We start from the raw sequence: 20,911 nt of genomic DNA, 5'->3' as shown, positions 1-20,911 counted from the left end.
CTGTGAAGGAATCTGTTATCTGCCTAACACATGCTGCACTATGAACAGGAGACTGATTGGAAAAAACAGCATGGAGCCAACATCCTTCTGAACACCCTGTTGCTGAGAGATTGTGCATCAGCCAGCCAGGTCCACTCAGTGACTGCAGCAGAGCAGGCTGAGTGCCCAGCCCAGCCTGGTATCCACACAGGGCTCACATATGGCTTGGACTCAGCTCTACTGCCAGATCTCCAGTGTTGGGAGAGGAGAGGGTGAATCAGTGCTGGGTATTGTGTGGGCTGCAGCTGGCCCTTTGAAACCTGGCACTGCCTCCTGTTTCATCACAGTACTGTCAAACTCACTTACCACGGCTGGTAATGGTATTCTATCTGAAAGTGTTCAAGTTGTGGCCCAAGGTACACATGGTTGTGTTTGCCGTCTGTCAGTCATCATATGTCTTCTCACACCAGTTATTTCTTTATTTCACCAGGCAGCAGTGTGAAGGGTCCTCACGCAACTTATTTCTTTATTTCACCAGGCAGCAGTGTGAAGGGTCCTCAACTGGTGCAAAACAGAGCTGTGTGTTGATGTGAGCATCTGTGGAGGTGCAGGGCTGAAGTGAGTGTTGAGGGAATAGCTGGAATGGAAGGGAGCATCAAAGAGATTTGGTTATACAGTAGTTGTAGCATTCATTTTCTTGCCATTTTGAGTTAATCTACCTCGCACATTACTATTTTACAGCATTGAAATTGATACAGTGGAATACACACATCATAATCTGTTAGTCGTGACTGGTTTTCTAAGGCAGTGGGGCGAGGGTCACAATAATGTTTTTGTGCAATCACCTCCACGTAACCTCTCTGGCCCAGCATCCCCACAGCCACTGCCAAGCTGCTGTCTGAGAGGGGCACACACACACACACACACACACACACACACACACACACACACACACACACACACACACACACACACACACACACACACACACACACACACACACACACACACACACACACACACACACACACACACACACATACACACACACACACACTTTTGCCCATTAGAGCTGTAATGTGAACATATAAACATCAATGGCTCCCCCAGTGGCAACTTTTAAGATTATTTTTGAATTCTCTGTGTTCAGGGAGCTTTATGCTGTTTACTTCTATAATAAATAGATACATCAGCTGGCATTGCTGAAGCCAACCCTCTTCTGTTCTTTTATTAACCCATTGGTAACCTTGCTCGAGCAGAGGTTTTAACTCGGCACAAAATAATCTTGGTGCAATGCACATAATTATGGATTCCCTGGAATAGTGTCGTCAGATGAGTAATCTCTATCTGTTCCAAACGAGATGCAGATTTACCAAATGTACCAACTGCAGAAGGAATAGTGTCGTCAGATGAGTAATCTCTTATCTGTTCCAAACGAGATGCAGATTTACCAAATGTACCAACTGCAGAAGACACTTTTTTGTACTTCTGTAATTATTTGTTATTTTTTTTGCCAGACATATATTTTTAGACTGCTGAAAATGGCATGTTTTATATCACTAACATTTCCTAAGCCGGAATGCATGTATATTTCCTTTACTCCTCTTCTTTCCCCCATCCAGACAGTTTTCTATTTAAGCTTTTATTCCAGTAACAGAAAAAGAAAGCTCTCTGACAAAATGGCTTCAGTCTATCTCAGTATATGTGGTATTTGAACCCAAAAGAAGGTTATCTGCGGATTATGAGAAATTAGAAATAAAATGCATAAATGAATCAAATGAGTGGCAGAAGCTAAATAAGTTTGGGCAGCGCTTCGCCCACTGAGTGCTCTGGCTGGTGGGGTCGGGTACGACGGGGAGAGGAGGGTGCTGCTGTTGTTAGCTGGGATGGGGCTACAGAGTTGACTAAATATAGATTACAGTAATTTACTTTCAAACAACTCATTTTCTCTGTTTGACACGTCCATTAACCCAAGCTAAAAAAATCATTAATTTTTCACCAATGAAGACATTAGTCATTTGAATGACTTTCATTACTGTCTGCTGCACAGGCGAAAGGGAGCAAGATCTCACTGCCCATAGCCATCTCCAGACACATGCACACACAGAGAGATAGAGACTCACTAGCTTCTCTATCGTGGCTTATCGGGGGCTTTATTGTTCCACACAATGCTGGGTAATTAGGTGTCCTCTGCTATGCCTGGCTCTTTTTTTTTAATTGATGAGAAATAGACCTGTCAGTATTTGGGCACAAGAAAATTCAACAAATGGTAAGCAGTATGGTTTTCTTTGTATCCTGGTGGTGCTTTGCATTGATTTCTCTTTAGTTTTTCTCTCTTCTCTTTCAACTTGACCTCTACCTCTAAATGTGTGGCAGAACTCCGAAATTGCATGTGTAAAAAGACGACTACCACTGTTATTCAACTGAACTGAACTGATGAGACTCGTTGGCAGAGGAAGCAGTGTGAATTATCGCGCTATATTAACAACAAAGATATTGATAATGCTCATTAGTGTCAAGCTCAAATCATCATTTAATTTTTCTAAATGTTTTGTGGCTTCCTTGCTCAGTGATATACTGCAGGCTGGGCTTGAAAACAACACCAGCAGCATACAGCAACATAATGTGTCCTTGTGAATTTCAAGGTCACTACCTCAATATGGTTGAGAGGGAGAAATCTCTTCAGGTTAATCCCTACATTCCTGACCTGTCAGCACGATGTCACATAAAACCAAGAGGAAGGGAGAAGGTGCTAGAACACTCAGCAGAGATCCAAACACCTGGCTCAGTCCCAGCCCTAACCCCCCACAAATACAGAAAAACACTCACAGACAGCACAGACAGGCAAACAAATAAGAAGAGAACATAGGGCTATTAAAGGGCCGGTGATGGGGTCATGGTTTTAGGAACAAGTCCAACCACAAGCTTAGACAGAAACAAAACAATATTTTTTTATTGAGGGAGTAACTGCAAGGTGTTGTGCTGAACAACAAATAATTGCCCTCTAGGGTTATACCCCTACTGCATCTTTTGAATGACTTTAATGCATCTAACTGCAGTAACACTTTAGACAACTTCAGATCAGGTACTCATTGTACAGACAGATAGACACAGAGAAGTCACACTTTCAAGCCATCTTTGTTAAAACGTGGCATGCAGGCATAGATGCTTAAATTCCTGTTGGAGAACTATAGTTAGTCTGTCTGACGACCAACAAGACATTTACTGAGCTTCATATTACCTTGGCTGAGGGGCTCTGGCTTACATTGAGGAGTATATTATCTGGATATGATGGGGGGGTCATTCATAGCTGTCATGCCTGGCTGATATATTTCCCAACCTGTCAAATCCAGCGAGGGAAAGAGGAGTGAGACACCACCTTCACCCTCTCCTCTGGTTGTGGAGTGTCATGTCAAGGTAACCGGCTGTTAGGAAATACTGCAGCATGCAGATCAAAGAGAATCCCTGTTATACAGCACTTCTCATTTACTGCACTTTCGACAGATCAAACACTCAAATATGTGGTGGCATGGGTTGAATATTGTACCTTACAAAATCACTCTGAAGCAGAAATACATTGTACATTTGTATTTTGTCCAGCAGGTAAAACATTAAATGTTCAGTAACCATTGCATAGTTCCTTAACTATAATTATGATTACATTTTAGTAGTTTAGTGAACATGATGTAAAAATAGCATAGCGTGGCTATTCATAGATTTTGACATTCTGAATTCGTCAAAAGAAGACAGAATGCATTAGGGTCTGTTGTATAAATAGATAATGGATCGGAGCGAGATATTATATTTATCCAACTCAATAAAGCAAGACGAGGAAGATAATTCTATCCTGAGTCACAGAGATAATGATATCTGGCTCCAGCCCATTACAGGCTGCAGCTCTTTAAAAACCCTCTTGCTCTCACCATATAGAGAGGCTGGGCTGTTAGGAGACTCCTGTGGCCTGCCTAAGCCCAGGACTGCTTGAGTCAGCCCTCTGCTGTTCCATGAAAGTCACCTTCCCATGCTCTCCATCCCCACACTGGGGTTAGGGGAGGGAGGATTTATTTGCGTGGTTCCAGAATTCCAGGGGCCAGGTGGGCTCGTTACTCATGTCAAATGGAAGTTGTGAGTACAATGACAGGCCTTACGACTGGTTGCTGCCATCAGATTAATTTCGCCCCCTATTAGCATAACGAATAGCTCATTTCAAGTCATATTAAAACACTGCAGATCAATTAGCCATAAGAGCTATAACCTTGGCCCAGGGAGTGGTGGTGGGAAGTCTGAGCTGCTACCTGAAGCTCTGGCCCTGTTCTGATGAGCCCTTCCCAGCTTTCCTTACATCTCTCTCCCTCCACTGCCATTCTCCTGCCCTCAGCACACATGTACTGTAATCCTAGCAAACCCCTTAGAAATGGCTACTTTCAGCTGACTCCCTATGGCGTTGTGTGCTTACACCATCACATTGCCGTTTTCTTTAACTTTGTCTTCTGACATGGTGAAGTGGTGTCTGTCTCTTGGTTGAATGTTGCACTTAGTAGTAAAAATACAATTTATTTGAACAAAGTATACATTTGTCTCAAATCCACATTTGAGGGAGTGCTCCAAAAGGCTTAGCCAGTGTGTGACAAACAAATGTGAAGACTAGGCTACTTTGTTCAACTTTGTTATACTTTGTGTTTGGTGGTCCTCTTTGGTCTGAAGCACTAAACTACTAAAATCACTTGTACAACTTTGTCAGCCATTCCATTCCAATTTGTACCTCTTTGAATACGGCTGATAAGAATGGATTATTATGAGTTTCTTAAAGGCATCTACATAATCCCTTGACAAAGCTTTGACGTCTTTGCATGGTGTTCTTCACTTAAAATGTAACGCTAAATGATGTGTTTTGTGCTCTCGCTACATTTGACTCTGTAAAGTCGTTCTAATCAAGACTTCATAGACACATGATTTGAGTCCCTGCTGTTCAACAGATCTGAAATTCTCTGAAGCAGCAGTTCACTTCTTCCAAGGTCCCAGCCCCTCTCTGTCTGATTGCAATAAAAACACCTGTGATTGGATTGTCTCTGATTGAAATGATGTGGGTCTACCAAAGTGATGGCCCCACGTTCCACAGAACAATGGAGGGTTTCACTTTTTTTAACCACACGTTATGCACCACCATCTCAGAGATTTTCACCCACTGAAAGCCAAAAAGTGGCATTGCCTTTATGTGTGTGCCATGTGATTGTATGTGATACTGACAGTGATTTGATGTTATTTCTAAACAGCAAACGGAGACCATTTGTCTTGCAGTCATAAACAGGACTCAAGTAAATGTTTGTAATAGGCTGTTTCTCTATCATTCATATCACTACAGGATAATAAATATGTACAGTGTGGAGCTGCATAAATAGAATTTGCAGAATGAGATTGATACCACACTGGCATTAGTAAATGAATTACTGTCGTTATTGAAAACCACGCTCTTGCACATTACTCTTCTGGTGTTGAAAACAAGAAGGGTTCAATAAAAAGTTAGTGTTTAATGTTTAACTTCATGCTCTCCCAACTAAATCAGTGTTTGATAAAGAATAGTTCTCAGGTCCATCACCAAATCTATTGGGAACGCTTTTACAGTGTTTAGATGCATTGCAGTGTGGTACAGTATTTATGGAATGATGCATGGTGGGTAATAATGAGGTATGAGAAAGACATTATTCAAGTAGAACAGTATTATGGTATAGATAGATTATAAATTAGGATTCAGTAGGGCATACATACTCGAAGACATGGGAAATATTAGTATTATTCAATATTATTCATCGAAAACAATGTAATGAGCCGGCTATTCAGACTCAGTTGTGGAGGAAACTCACTTTGAACTGAAGTTGAACTACCGTAGATGTGGAAAGTTTCACAGTAAAACTGGGTCATCAATTTGCTTTGGAAAAAAATAATGGGGTCAGTCAACAAACATCACTTTCCTTTGAACCATCAGTAACAGTCTCTTTCATTGCACACTATTCTCTAATGAAACAGAAGTGATGCCTAGAAGGCTCTGCATGAGTGGTGAAGATCTCAGCTGCCCTCGTCTACGATCTTGTTTTGGCTTGTGCTGAGCCTGGAATGACAGCCATTTGTGTTTGCAGTTGATGTAGTAGTGACTCCCTGGGCCCTCAAACCCATTTTTCCTACCTCTGTGTTTGGGGGCGAAGGGAACCTGACATCGTCCCACAGGTTCCTTTAAAGGTGTATTCATTTAATCTTTTCTTAAAAAGATTTTGGTGCGAGGTCACAGATCAAATCAGGGCTGCTTTCCGACTCGGTGACCATTTAATCAAGCTCGAGTCCATTTGCAGTGCTCTTTCACGCTACCTTTTGTTCATGGTGTGCAAAGGTGATGTCATTCAACACAGACCTAAGAATCCCATTCCTCCAAGCTTTAGAGGTTGGGTGGGTGACTTCCACTCAACCTTTAGAGTACAGAGGATTGGTGTATGTCCGTCCTTGCTTGAAATGCGTCCCTGAACATTTACTTCTACTTCTTCTCTGACTGGCAGTATTTAAAGAGATCATTCAGTAAATGTAGACTTTAAAGCATCTATCTTATTACATTATGTTCACAGACAGGTGTCCTGTTGCCTGAATCTGATTCCATTATTTGGATGTTCCTTGCATTATGATACTAAAAAGGGTTTTATCTGATGATTTATCAGACGGAATAATCATCAGACATACTCTATTTGATGACATGGTCAGGTCAGGCAGAGGTCGGTAATCTAGATTAGGGACAGAGGCACAGGACGGCAGGCAAGCTCAGGGTCAGGCAGAGTGGTCAGGCAGGCGGGCAATGGTCAAAACCAGGAGAGCGAGAAAAAGAGAGGCTGGGGAAAAGCAGGAGCTGAGAGAAAACATTGGTTGACTTGACGAACTGGCAACAGACAGAGAACACAGGTATAAGTACCCAGGGGATAAATGGGGAAGATGGGTGACACCTGGAGGAGGGTGGTGACAAGCACAAGGACAGGTGAAACAGATCAGGGCGTGACAATGTGATTTACCTAATACATGAATCATTTAAACAGTTTTTTGTCGTTCAAATTACTTATTTAACCTATTGTGATTGATTGTTGTTTATTTAAACTGCCAATCATAGGCCAACAGAACTAATTACATAGTTTTAATGTATATTTAAAGCACTGCTGGATTATTACAACTGTGGCATGGGGAGGAAATGATTTGATGTACCTTTTTCAGTTTACTTTGGGTATTTCATAGTTCTTTGTCAGCATGGGGAATTACTACTGTATGCATGTACATGTTGAAAAACTTTTGTTCTTTTGAGGATGTTCCTCATAAAAATGGATAGATATTTTCCGTTTTAGCATGACTGATGTAACATGTACATTTTAGCCCTTCAACAGACATCCTCATTCATAGCAGCTTGCAATCAGTCCATTTCAATTTGAACGCTGGATAGTGGTACAAATACAGGGATCACAATCTCTTCAACAGTAAGTACCTAGTCATAACATTCAGTACCATACACTTTTTATATAAAGTGCACAAACACTGGTTGTAAAAAGGAGAGTAAAATGCTGGATAACCTGCACACACTAAGCGTATCCATTCAGCAGCACGTTGTTGATGGTTTCACTCAGCGGTTGTGTTGCTCCACCATACCAAGGCTGTTTGTGTTTAAGACATGAGAAGTCAGCTCTCCTGTAATCCCCTTATGGCAGATAGGGAATAAACCAGTCAAATCAATCTGATCTCTAAAGTAAACTGTTAATGAGCAATGATTACATACGACTGAAACAACCAAACTCTTTTTCAGCTGCTCATATGTGAGCTTTACTTTGATTTGTTTCCTTTTTTATTTATTTCACCTTTATTTAACCAGGTAGGCAAGTTGAGAACAAGTTCTCATTTACAATTGCAACCTGGCCAAGATAAAGCAAAGCAGTTCGACAGATACAACGACACAGAGTTAAACATGGAGTAAAACAAACATACAGTCAATAATACAGTATAAACAAGTCTATATACGATGTGAGCAAATGAGGTGAGATAAGGGAGGTAAAGGCAAAAAAAGGCCATGGTGGCAAAGTAAATACAATATAGCAAGTAAAACACTGTAATGGTAGATTTGCAATGGAAGAATGTGCAAAGTAGAAATAAAAATAATGGGGTGCAAAGGAGCAAAATAAATAAATTAAATACAGTAGGGAAAGAGGTAGTTGTTTGGGCTAAATTATAGGTGGGCTATGTACAGGTGCAGTAATCTGTGAGCTGCTCTGACCGTTGGTGCTGAAAGCTAGTGAGGGAGATAAGTGTTTCCAGTTTCAGAGATTTGTGTAGTTCGTTCCAGTCACTGGCAGCAGAGAACTGGAAGGAGAGGCGGCCAAAGAAAGAATTGGTTTTGGGGGTGACTAGAGAGATATACCTTCTGGAGCGTGTGCTACAGGTGGGAGATGCTATGGTGACCAGCGAGCTGAGATAAGGGGGACTTGTAGATGACATGGAGCCAGTGGGTTTGGCGACAAGTATGAAGCGAGGGCCAGCCAACGAGAGCGTACAGGTCGCAATGGTGGGTAGTATATGGGGCTTTGGTGACAAAACGGATTGCACTGTGATAGACTGCATCCAATTGGTTGAGTAATGTATTGGAGGCTATTTTGTAAATGACATCGCCAAAGTCGAGGATTGGTAGGATGGTCAGTTTTACAAGGGTATGTTTGGCAGCATGAGTGAAGGATGCTTTGTTGCGAAATAGGAAGCCAATTCTAGATTGAACTTTGGATTGGAGATGTTTGATATGGGTCTGGAAGGAGAGTTTACAGTCTAACCAGACACCTAAGTATTTGTAGTTGTCCACGTATTCTAAGTCAGAGCCGTCCAGAGTAGTGATGTTGGACAGGCGGGTAGGTGCAGGTAGCGATCGGTTGAAGAGCATGCATTTAGTTTTACTTGTATTTAAGAGCAATTGGAGGCCACGGAAGGAGAGTTGTATGGCATTGAAGCTTGCCTGGAGGGTTGTTAACACAGTGTCCAAAGAAGGGCCAGAAGTATACAGAATGGTGTCGTCTGCGTAGAGGTGGATCAGAGACTCACCAGCAGCAAGAGCAACCTCATTGATGTATACAGAGAAGAGAGTCGGTCCAAGAATTGAACCCTGTGGCACCCCCATAGAGACTGCCAGAGGTCTGGACAGCAGACCCTCCGATTTGACACACTGAACTCTATCAGAGAAGTAGTTGGTGAACCAGGCGAGGCAATCACCTTTGAGTTTCCATAAGAGAGATATTAGTAGTTGGGCTGCAAGTGTCACATACAGGTGTCTCAGCCATTGACCAATCATGTGCTTGTAAAGCAGTTAGCTGCGTTCGTAAATCCTCTCTAGACTGTCAGTGTTTGCTCTGAGCCTTGTCATATTGTCCATTCTGAAATTCAGAGCGTTTTGCTCTCGGAGTGTTCAGAGTGCACTGTGTAGACTGATGACGAAAAAATCTATTTAATCAATTTTAGAATAAGGCTGTAATGTAACAATATCTGGAAAAAGTCTGAATACTTTCCGAACGTACTGTATTTCCAGACACAAATGAGAGAACACCTCATTCATTTTACCAGCAGAGCTGCTAGAGTGTTTTATTGTTATCAAGAGGGTTAATGACTGTAACTGTGTTACTGGCAACAATTTAATTCCGTTTTTTTGTCGATGTTTACTTACACCTGTCATAACAACCGAGTTTAGGGCGTTCGTAAATTCCCCTATTTATTTTGCGCTCTGGCACTCTCACACCAGAGTGCTCTGAAATCGGAGTAGGTTGCCAGGGTGAATTTACGAACGCAGCCAAACTGATGATCCTTATTCATATCCAAGAGTGACACACCTCCTTCCTATCACTATGGCAACTCAGATTCATCAACATAACCTTTTTTTTGTTTCTCTCTTGCACTCTCTCCTCTTTCATTCTGTGTAAACTTTCCTCCCTCCCTCTTCTTCTTGTTTTATCTATGTGGTGGATTCATTAATTTGATCTCCTGGACTGATATTCTCTTTAGCATCTTTATGGGTTTTACTCCTGCATTTAATTAGGCCTCTCTTTTATACTGAAATATGAGAGGATAAGACTGTTTAGATGACTTTATCTATGCATTTATCAGATCCTTTTGGGCACAAATGTTGTGTTGATTCATTTGGTATGGTACTATAGCATCAATGTATTTAAATCTTGGCATGTAAGCCAACATTCATCCTAACTTTGTTTTGTCTGTTGTTCCCACCTGTCTGTGACCTTACCTGCAGTCTTCCTCCACTAATATGTGCAGTGCTAGTATGTGCTGCACATATGGAAGTAATGAAATGACGGTGATCCTACTGTGCTCCTATTTCAGAGGAAAATCTATATCGGAATACAATGTCAAATTTGATCTTGTTAGCTTTTTATGTTATATATTCAGTCAGTTAATATCATGCAGCATGATAGTACTGTAGTTAGTTTAATACAAATGGCATGCCGTTACGTCCGTTGTTAGAAGGAGACCAAGGTGCAAGCGTGGTAGGCATACTTTTATTTTAAGTGACACCAAAAAACAACTAAATGCAAAATGAACGTAAAGCTACATACAGTGCAGAAAGCAACTACACACAAAAAAGAAGGGCTGCCTAAGTATGATCCCCAATCAGAGATAACGATAGACAGCTGCCTCTGATTGGGAACCATACCCGGCCAACAAAGAAATAGACAAACTAGAATGCCCACCCAAATCACACCCTGACCTAACCAAAGGGAGAAATAAAAAGGCTCTCTAAGGTCAGGGCGTGACACATGCTGTACCCTGTCGGGACATGGGTACAATATTTTAGTTTTAAGCCTTTCAATCGAAGAATATTCCCACTCCCAGCGACCGGAGGTGTAAGACTGAATACAAATCAGCATTACATTCTCAACTCACTAATCCCTTTCTTTAACACACTTATGAGTATGGTGTGTCAGTGGATAAATACTCATCAAGAGGTTTTATAGGATGTCTTTTTATCATGGGAAATGTAAACTATCATAGCTACAAGAGCAGTACAAATTGAAAATGTTTGGTTTTCTCCTGTAATTCCCATTTAATGGTATATCCCGCAATGAAATGTTAACAACTCTTCAGTAGGGGCAGCTCACACGCAACAATTTAAAATGTAAACCATGTTACACTATGATTGAATCAAGCATTCCACTAGAACTAGATAACTTCATGAGTGGTGTCATAACTAAGATACATAGTGGTCTGTTTATAGGTGGATGAGGGAACATTTGTTCTAAATGTAATAAGAAACAGCTACAGTCATTCTTTAAGGTATGGATTTGCTGTAAGGTGTGCTGGTTGTAGGTTTTGAGCTTGAAGAATTCTTGGATTTTCTGTTGTGTGTGCTTGTGTTTATTGATTTGTTTTCCTGGGAATCGATGGTGGGTGTGGTGTTTTCCATGGTTATCAGACTGTAATCAGTCAACTGCAGGAAAACCATCACTTTTTGTTACGCATGACGTTGCAAAGGTTACTCTGTGCGTTAATGCGATCATGCATTCAATAAAAAGCAGGCATTTTTGGAGTCATGATGCATTACATTAGCGGAGTGCTATAAAGGCATCACCAAAAGCCATTAGACATCTCAACACATTTTTCAAGTGATGAGTCTGAGTCTATTGTCCTCTTTCTTGTACTTCTGTACATTTAACATTTACATTTGCGTCATTTAGAAGACACTCTTATCCAGAGCGACTTACAATTAGTGCATTCATTTTAAGGTAGCTGGGTGAGACAACCACATATCACTTTACTCTGCTCTCTTGCTTTTCCAAGCTGTTGACACGAGCAGATGCAGCTGAGTTGTCCGTTTCGATCCTTTTTCATAATCTGCAAACAAAGAGGCCCTTGGCGCTAAAACCAGCATGGCTCCATAATAAACTGTGTGCCATGTTTTAACTGTCTCCCTCAGAGGCATGTGGGCAGACACGCAGCGTGCATGTAGATGAGCCCTAGTCTAGAAGATTGCTTTTTTACAGCCTCTCAATCAAAGCCAGAGTGCAAACACTGCAGCAACAGATGGGGGCAGAGTGTACCTCTCGCATTACAATACTCTCCCACAGCCATTGTTGCTGTAGGATGTGCCGAGACACAGAGGGGTTAAAGGAGAAGGGGAAGGAGGGAAATAAAAAGCATGGAGCAGGCCCTACAGAGGCGGCTGATAAATGAATTAGGGTGTTACCTCACGAGTGAGGAGTGCACAGCAGCCAGATTGATATTCTTCAGAGATGTTTAGCCATTCACACTGAGCTCTCTCAGCAGCCGCTGCTGATCCGGCAGGGCTGTGGGGTCCAAGTCCCCTGGGGATCACTGCATTAAAAACGTTGACCTGTGACATCACTTCCTGCCAACGCAGCACTGTTGTCATGACTGTGATGTCCTTGGACCCCCTTGTTGTTGGTCCTGTTGACCAATGTTTTTCCCCCTTCGAATTGGTGTCTATGTTATTTTGGGGTGTGCTATTGTCAAGGCCTTTGACAGTGAGGCGAGGCCGAAAATATGCCTCTGCCAACGGTGCTGGACACTCATTAACCTCCCTCTCTCCTCTCCATCACCACGGCCCTGACATATCACCCTCCAGAGTATCATGAGCAATAAAGCCGTGCTACTTACATTTTTTAATTTGGGCTTCTGTTGATGTGTGAACAGCTGTAAGACTGAATGGCACATCTATCATCTTCCCCCTCAGAATGTAGCAGGGTCAAATGCCATCAGTTACTATCACAGGAAACCCCTGATGCTTTTATTTATTTGGCCTTTTCTCAGATCTGCATATTCATGTGCGTAGTAGAGAGATGAGAGAGCACCTGCTGGTGTGGGCTCTGTGAGATGTCCAGCCCTGTTATTTATAGCCAGGATCCTGGGTTCACTCTTAGATGTTGGCACTTCCCCTCTAGACAGTAATGCATTATTCATCTCAAAATGACTAATATTTCTCCCAATGGCTCTTAGCAGTGTGCCAGGATTGACCAATGGCTGTGTTGTAATTAATGCAGACCGAGCGAAAAGCAAAATAACATATTTACTTTCATGCTTGATATTTTTTGCGCGCTTGACTGAAACACTTCCAGTGGCTAAATCTAAAATAGTCAACTTAACCCACACGCCCAACACCAGGCGTAGAGATGGCAAGACCAGATTGGTTCTCTGCAATGCCCATCTGCCTCCTCACAATATCATTGGTTTTTGACCCCGAGGTTGCTAGGATTTGAAGTTCAAGCTGTAGGATGAAGGTTTAAATGTGGACAGATCACTGAGAGGGAAGGTAAAGGCTCAAACTGTTGAGCAGCTCCATTGGATCACCTTCAGGTAAGCACAGGAACTCATTGTGTGGGAATATATAGACGGATGACTAGACCAGTCAGCATACATACCCCAGCCAGATCAATGGAAACCATTCCCAGAAAAGGGCTTCTCTGTCAGGGAATGGATTCAGTGTGAGAGTGGTTAGTTCAAAATATCTCAGGACGCCATTAGCTGATGCTTTTCAGCTTGTGTGTGTGCTAAGCTCTGTGATGGTATACTTCAGCCTTCATTCCTGTCTAGATGTTCATTGCAATGATGGCATGTTTGGTAATCACACCACCCGGTCTCTGCTGCAGTGCAAAAAATAGATAGACAAATAAACATAATTAAATACATCATAAACATGTCTCAGCACAGGAACAGGATTCCAATCTGGGAGAAATTTGGGCCCTCCGAAGATTTCATTGGAATTTAATGAGCCACAGAATATAAATGAAAAATGTGAACATGTCTGATTAACCTCAGCATAAACTGTGTAATAGGTTGACAGATAGGCTAGAGATCATTTGCTCAGGTACCATTACAGAGGCTTCCACTGCAGTCAGGAGTAGGAGGTGGCCACGTTTCACAAGCTCAAATTATTGATAAAGCTAGTCAGAACGCTCTTTTGCATGTTATTAGACTGCAATCAAAATAACATTTACATGTTAATTTATGTATATTACCCTCTTTTCTGAAGAGATGTGTCAGCTCCCTATACTTAAATAGAAATGTATTCCACCATTCAGCTTGTCTCCTAGTCTCCTCATTTTTTCCCCCTGAAAAGTCATAGAACATAATTGCAAAATCAAATTGATTGAGTTGCAACCTATGTCTTAGCCCAGTAAATTTCCATTAGGCCTAAATGTACAATCTGTAGTTTTATTGACATGGTAGGACTGATGAAGAGGGTTTTTGCATGAGCGAAAATGATTTGTAAGACTTACAAGACAAGACGTATAAGTGGTCTTCTTATTGTTCTGACACTATAGTCTATGTCCAATCACGTTAGTACATTCTTGGAATTTTATATGAGTTACACAGTTTAGTCCACTCCTGTTCTCTATTCAGATTTTAGCCCAAAGGAGGGTTTAGATGCAACTTTGCTTATTTAAGGACTTGACCCTGGAAAATACCCCCAATTAGTGGGAGAATGAAACCATTTAATTGCATTAACATAATGCCTTCTAACGATCATTATGTCCACCAGAATAGTCATGATAATAAAGTAATTACTATTTTGAGAGCACAATTAGCCTCACACCTTTCAGATGCTATAATTACAACCCATACATATAGATGGGTAGTCTCTGTGACTTGGCCTGTGGAGAAGTTGGATGTAGAGTCACCAGATAGGTTGTCAGAGACCAGCCTGTCAGTATAAAGATGTTATGGTGTAGTGACATGGTAAGAATGCCCTTCAAGAGACAAATTGGTTTTCCTGTTTGCGTGAATATTTGTGTTGTTTTTCACACTTTCTCCATTAGAAAAGCTTTTAGGAACAGAGGCAGTTGAAATAGAGAGAGTGAGGTGGTATGAGGGAGAGAGGGAGGAATGAGAAAAACAGATTGGTTTTCATGCCTGGTAGTCAGCGGGCCTGTAAATCTCCCAGGAGCAGTCCGGAAGACAGCAGAAGGTTGATAGTCATCCATCACTTCTGACAATTCCAGCGCTCTGTAGTGAGCTTGACGGGGGACCCTGAGCAAAAATGCTGCAAGAGATGCAAGAGATGGAGAGAGCTGCTAGACTGAGCAAATGAACTCTGCCATGTTTAAAGCAAGAGGAACATCAGTTGGCTCTGAATTAGGTTTATTAATTTCTTGATTTGACCATCTTCTTGGTCCTCGTCTTGCAGCAGGAGACTGTTGTCTGTAGAGGCTGTCATTAGTTCTAGCCTGGCCGTATGAGGTGAGTGGACCTGTAGGACTGGCAGCTCCTCTAAATCATACAGGAGGGAATCATAGAGGGGAAATGCTTCAGTAGGAGAGAAATAGCCAGGTATCCTCAAGAGACCAGAGATTGTACTTAATATTTAGAGCATGGGCATTTCTCTTGCCAAGGTGAATATATTAAAAGCATGGGCTGTCAGTATGCATCGCTCTGCTCTTTACTTGTGTGGATGTTAGTGAAGACACATGTTTGATAGGGGAGGGTTGTGTGAGCACAGACATACTTTGTGGCGCACAGATATCAATATTCCTCATATTTATCTGGTTGAGGGTTTATCCATCTGAAAATTCAGCAGGCGAGAAATGAAGACCAGGCTAATAAAGATAGCTGCATGCTCACAGCATGCGTCAAAGCTCGCTGTGTTTTATTGCCTGAGAGCTATCAAAACACTCTGCCGATTACATTGGAGGCAGTGCAGTCTTTTCATATCTGAAACAGTGTGGCAAGCTGACCATGGAAAACACACACACACAATCAATACATGTAACGCATTCAAAGTATGCATACATATTCACACTGTATATAAGCATCTATAGGCTACATATGGTAACTTAGTTATATGCTGTATATATATGCTTGAAAATGCGCCCATAGCGCTGTAGTGCCGAGTCTGTTATACAAACTATTTTAGCAGTTTTATATTATTATTGCCTCAGCTGTAAAAATGTCCTCAATAGGTTAATGGAATGCTTTTTGAACTCAGAGGGTATTATTGTCTCTCTATGTCTGACCTTCTACATTGTCTGGAGGATATTGAGCTTGACTGTCAGACACTCAAAGGAAAGGCCTAATTAAACTTGTTTGAATCGTACATGGCCATACAATGGATTTATAGATTGCCTTTCACGTAAAGACCCAAAGCGTGAACTTCCTGGTTCTCTGGTTAAATAATAGATACCAATACAAAAGGCTGTGAATGCCTATCCAAACAAAAGGTCTGACGGCTGCTTTAAATGACTGTCACCGTTTCCTGTAATCTGATAGCTCTGAAACAAGACTTTTGAATACATATTGTTTTGAGAAGGAGAAGGAAATTAAAAGCTGACATTTAAAGGCTACCCAGCAGGTCTTCAGATCAATAGTTAGGTATCTAAGACTTCACATTACTTTATTTTACAGAGGACATTTCAAAACAATACAAAACCCTATTTTTGTTTTGTCCATGTGAAGCTCAGGTGGCGACAGGAAGACAACAGGAGATGCCACTGACAGTGTAATATTTTTAACCTGAGGTCAGCGTCCCCTCCACAGGCCGCCACCCTGAGCTGACATTGGCAGCTTGTGAGCGTCCTGTCAGGTCTTCCAAAGAAAAGAGCTCTCCTGCTCCTGCTAATCCCCCACAGGAGACAATCCTGTCCCTCTGCATCTTGAACTCACGGCCATGCATTTTTTTTAAAAATTTTACAACCGGTATGATGAAGGGAGGATAACCACAGGTCATGATTGTGTTGCATTAGACAGGACCTTCACCTCTGGGGCCAATAGAGTAAAGCCTTAGGATTGCAGTGTTCTGACTGTGTGAATCCTCAAAGGCATACCCCATAGCACTAAACGTGTGAAATGTAACCCTTGCCGTATCTTTAGGCTGAGGTCTAGCCCTATGTTTTATAGGGAAGAACTGTGGCTGGCGCCCCTGCGTTTCCCCTCTGTATTCCTGTCTGCCGTGGCATCAGGGCTGTCAGTTACTTCATTGTGAATCTGATGTAGGCCTGGTGGTGATGCTTTCCCAGCAATCGACTGATCAAAGCCTGCTGGAGAGGAACAGGTAGGCTGCCACGAACAATAAGCCTGGGTGTCTGTGATGACTGGAGACACACTTTTCACGCCATTTCGCCCGGTGGGTGGTGCTGTAGATTTCAGCGCGCATACGGGTGCACACCATATACAGTCATTGGTGCACACATTGATCGAGAACGAGCCAAGCACTTGCTCAAGTCTGGATGGTTGAATCTACTCAACACACCGCTAAGCCATAGAGTACTGGTTGGCTAAGCCTGACTACAGTAATGGCTGTTATTATGTTTCATCAGGGAGCCACAAAGATTAAGTAAACAATTGTAATTGCTGAATTCACGTTATGTTTGCTGTTTCATGCAGCCACAGAATTGAAAGAAGCTAAACAAATGATTTTGTATTTGAATTTCTCATTGTTTTAAGTAGAGAGATATCATTCACACAAAGTAATGAGACTGGGTATGTGAGTATTCCTCCAGGATAATAAGGTAAAGTTGACCTCATGTATAGGCCCTCAAACAAATAAATAAGACCAAGGACATACAAAATCCATCAGATTAACCGGTTTTAATTAAGCCAGCATCGCTGATACCAAATTCATTATTGTTAAGAAAAGGAAAGAAAATCACAGAGAGACATGCTCACACACATAGAGCTAATGCAGCTATTTCTACTACTGTACAACTCACACACGTTTAATTTGTATTTTTTTATTTTACCTTTATTTAACCAAGTCAGTTAAGAACATATTCTTATTTTCAATGACGGCCTGGGAACAGTGGGTTAACTGCCTGTTCAGGGGCAGAACGACAGATTTGTACCTTGTCAGCTCGGGGGTTTGAACTCACAACCTTCCGGTTACTAGTCCAACGCTCTAACCACTAGGCTACGCTGCCGCCCCATATCATGCATATCAATGTATTTATACATGATCATTGATCGTACTGACCTGAAGTATTGGTTGGCTTTTTTTTGTAGTTCACATCAGTCACTGAAAAGGGAGGGGTGAAGGCTAGACTCAGTAGTTCTGATCTTAATAATTCATCTCATTGATTGAGAGTATACAGGTATTATTGCATGTTGACTAACCATCACAGTTAAATTAGATTAAATCTAGTCATATTTTTAATCATGCCTTGCTGCACTTCCCTGGATCTCTCAACTTGCACTTCTAGCTAGCTAGATCACATGTTGTGTATTTTTGTTCCATTGGTAGAGGGATTGTATTGTCCGTATAGACTACCACCCCATTAAGAATAGTCTCAGTTCAGTGCTGGTTTCAGTTCAGGAGCTGGGCTCACTGTGGATTGATGTGTATCAAAAGACAGCATTTTGCACCCAAACGCTGTTTGACATAGAGCTATTTTAGTGTGGAGCCTGGACTGGGTTATCAGTGCCTGGCCTGGGAGCTCTGAGTGCTGTGTTTCTGTAGAGGTCAGTGGTTAGGTGAGGGCCACACTTAACAAGCTGACTATGTTAAAAATCTGTGTCCTTGAGCAAGGCACTAAACCCTAATTGCTCTTGTAAGTTGTTCTGGATAAGAGTGCCTGCTAAATTAGTAAATTGTCAAATGTCAAATTGTTTTGGGGGAATTGTTGGGGAAGCTACTCTGAAAATATAGTTGACCAAGCTACCAATTACTTCACACTGGAAGAAGTTAAGCTACACTAAAGCTACCTTTTAATAAAATATAGTTTACTACATTAAAAACAACTTTGTGATAAATTATCATAACTAAGTCTGAAATGTCATAGACTACAAATTGCAATAATAGATCACTCTGGGGTCAGATGTTAACATAACACAAAAAGTGACAATTCGGCAGGTCTGATTATGAAAGAAAATATTTCACCCGTATTTTATTTTCATTTAACAAAAGAAGTGTAGTTCAAGTAGTTAGCTTAACCGCTAAATGTAAAAAAAGTAGTTTACTGAAAACACTACCAAGATTTGAATTTTGTTCAACTACCACCAAGATATGACAATATGTAGTTGAACTATATTAGTTCAAAACTCCCCAACACTGCTTCCTTCTCTACTGCTTACAGTCAACACATTGGAGCTAGATCAAAACATTCAGAAATGTATGAGATAGTAATCAACGTAGAATTTCTTGTTTTTTATTCATTTTACATTATTTTGCCAAAGGTTTCGCCAAAGGCAGAAATCTCCAACGAATGGTTACGTAGTGGTTACACGGTGCTTGTATCTTGGTGTGTGCTGCTGGGTGACAGAGAGACACCTGTTTGGGCTCCGCTCTGGCAGTGACAGGGACATAGGGGGGTTTGACATGCTTCATGGAGATGACAGCTCAGACAGCCTGGATGTTAATCTGTTCAAACTGTTCAATGTGTAATTACATTTCCAGGACAGTGCTCTCCACACCTAGGGAGACGGGCACCCAAATTGGTCCTGGGTGTAGGCAGAGTTTATAACAAGAGTGGTGGGCCTACAGCACCCAACCGCCAGTCAGTCTTCCTGCGTGTGATGAGTGGGCTCCAGGCGGCGTAGGCCACACAAACCACTTAATGACCCCAAAATAAAAATACTCTCCAATTTGACTCCTCTCTCGTCCTCATCTCAATCTCCCATTGGCCTCAATTTATGATGCTGTAGGACTCTGCAGACTGGCGAGGATCGCTGGAGAGTCACTCCTCATGATAGCTAACACAGCTAACACCGCTAGCACAGCTAATACAGCTAGCACAGCTAACACATCCAGATGTGAGCCGCAGCATCAGCAGTACCAGCAGTTTTTGGATGTGGAAAGATTAATGTGTGCATAAGCACAGAGAGGCAATCACGGCTAGTGATGATTTTCCATGATAAAGGACAGGGACACACATGAGCTATGATGCAGTGTAGGGTACATGTGAGAGGCTCGGTATCAGGGAAGTGGATGACGAATGATGACCCTCCAGTGTAGATCTGTCACACTCATGCCACTTCTGTTCCCAGTTAATGCCAGTGAAGGGTGAAGGTTTAAAGGCTTAAGAAATTCAACCCCCCAATGATGTGATCAATCTGAGAGCCAAACCTTACAGCAGCATCAGCACTGTACTGTAGGCCTATATGTGGTTTGGTCTACTATGTTTTTTGAACAGTTGCTCAGTTTCTCCATCTACATGTTGTAAATAAATTCCCTCACAGGTAAGCTGGCTGAAGGATTAACTTTCAGGCATGCATGCTGTTGCAATGAGTTTGGACTATAAAACAGTGAATCTGCCTAGATACAACACCATTGTGCATCATGCAATGAAATCAATAACAGGTCTCTATGTTTACAGGTCTCAGTGAAATATGACTTCAAAGAACACAGTCTTCTCTTCCTTGTGTGAGTCTTCATGTGATCCAGTGTTGAGCTTGAAGAAGAGGGAAGGAACCTCTTTAATCACCTTGTCTTAACAGAAGCACAGAGACTGTTGCAGCCTGCCTGCTTTGGTGGAGTACAGAGCTCCCCCTCTGAGTTCAGACGCTTAACAAATAGATTACAGCACATGAGACACAGCCACTGAATAAGACAATCTGAATTGGAGAAAAAGAAGAAAGATGACCAATGTAAGGCAGAGAATGAGGATGTATTTGCCTGAGGAAAAGCTGAAAGTAGGCTGGCAACAGATGTGCAGGGCAGTAAAGTGTAATTGAAATGCCAGCAGCGATGGTCTTATCTCCATGGTACAGGAGCCTGCTGCCAGTCTGAACATCAGTTAAATGTCATTTTACCTAAGTCTGAACCAGCCTGCCACAATCCCTGCTCCTGTGATGGCAAGGAGGGAGGGGGAAGAGGAGGGGGTGTTGTAATAGGATTTCAGTAGCACACAGTTCACTTCCACCACCTGGACTTAGTTGGTAATTTGATATGGTCCATCAATAGGATTCATTTACTGCATGGTGATATTAT

At 41.9% G+C, this 20,911-nt stretch overlaps 1 protein-coding gene across 1 annotated transcript in view; it reads left to right on the top strand.

Moving 5' to 3' along the window:
- The window catches only part of agbl4 (AGBL carboxypeptidase 4), a 412,900-nt gene that overhangs the window by 139,972 nt on the left and 252,017 nt on the right, over positions 1-20,911 (top strand). The window lies entirely within an intron of this gene.

This window comes from Oncorhynchus keta, chromosome 1 (assembly GCF_023373465.1).
Source record: "Oncorhynchus keta strain PuntledgeMale-10-30-2019 chromosome 1, Oket_V2, whole genome shotgun sequence".
Taxonomy (NCBI): domain Eukaryota; kingdom Metazoa; phylum Chordata; class Actinopteri; order Salmoniformes; family Salmonidae; genus Oncorhynchus; species Oncorhynchus keta.
Note: the sequence above shows the minus strand (reverse complement) of the source record. Positions and strands in the feature narration are given on the sequence as shown.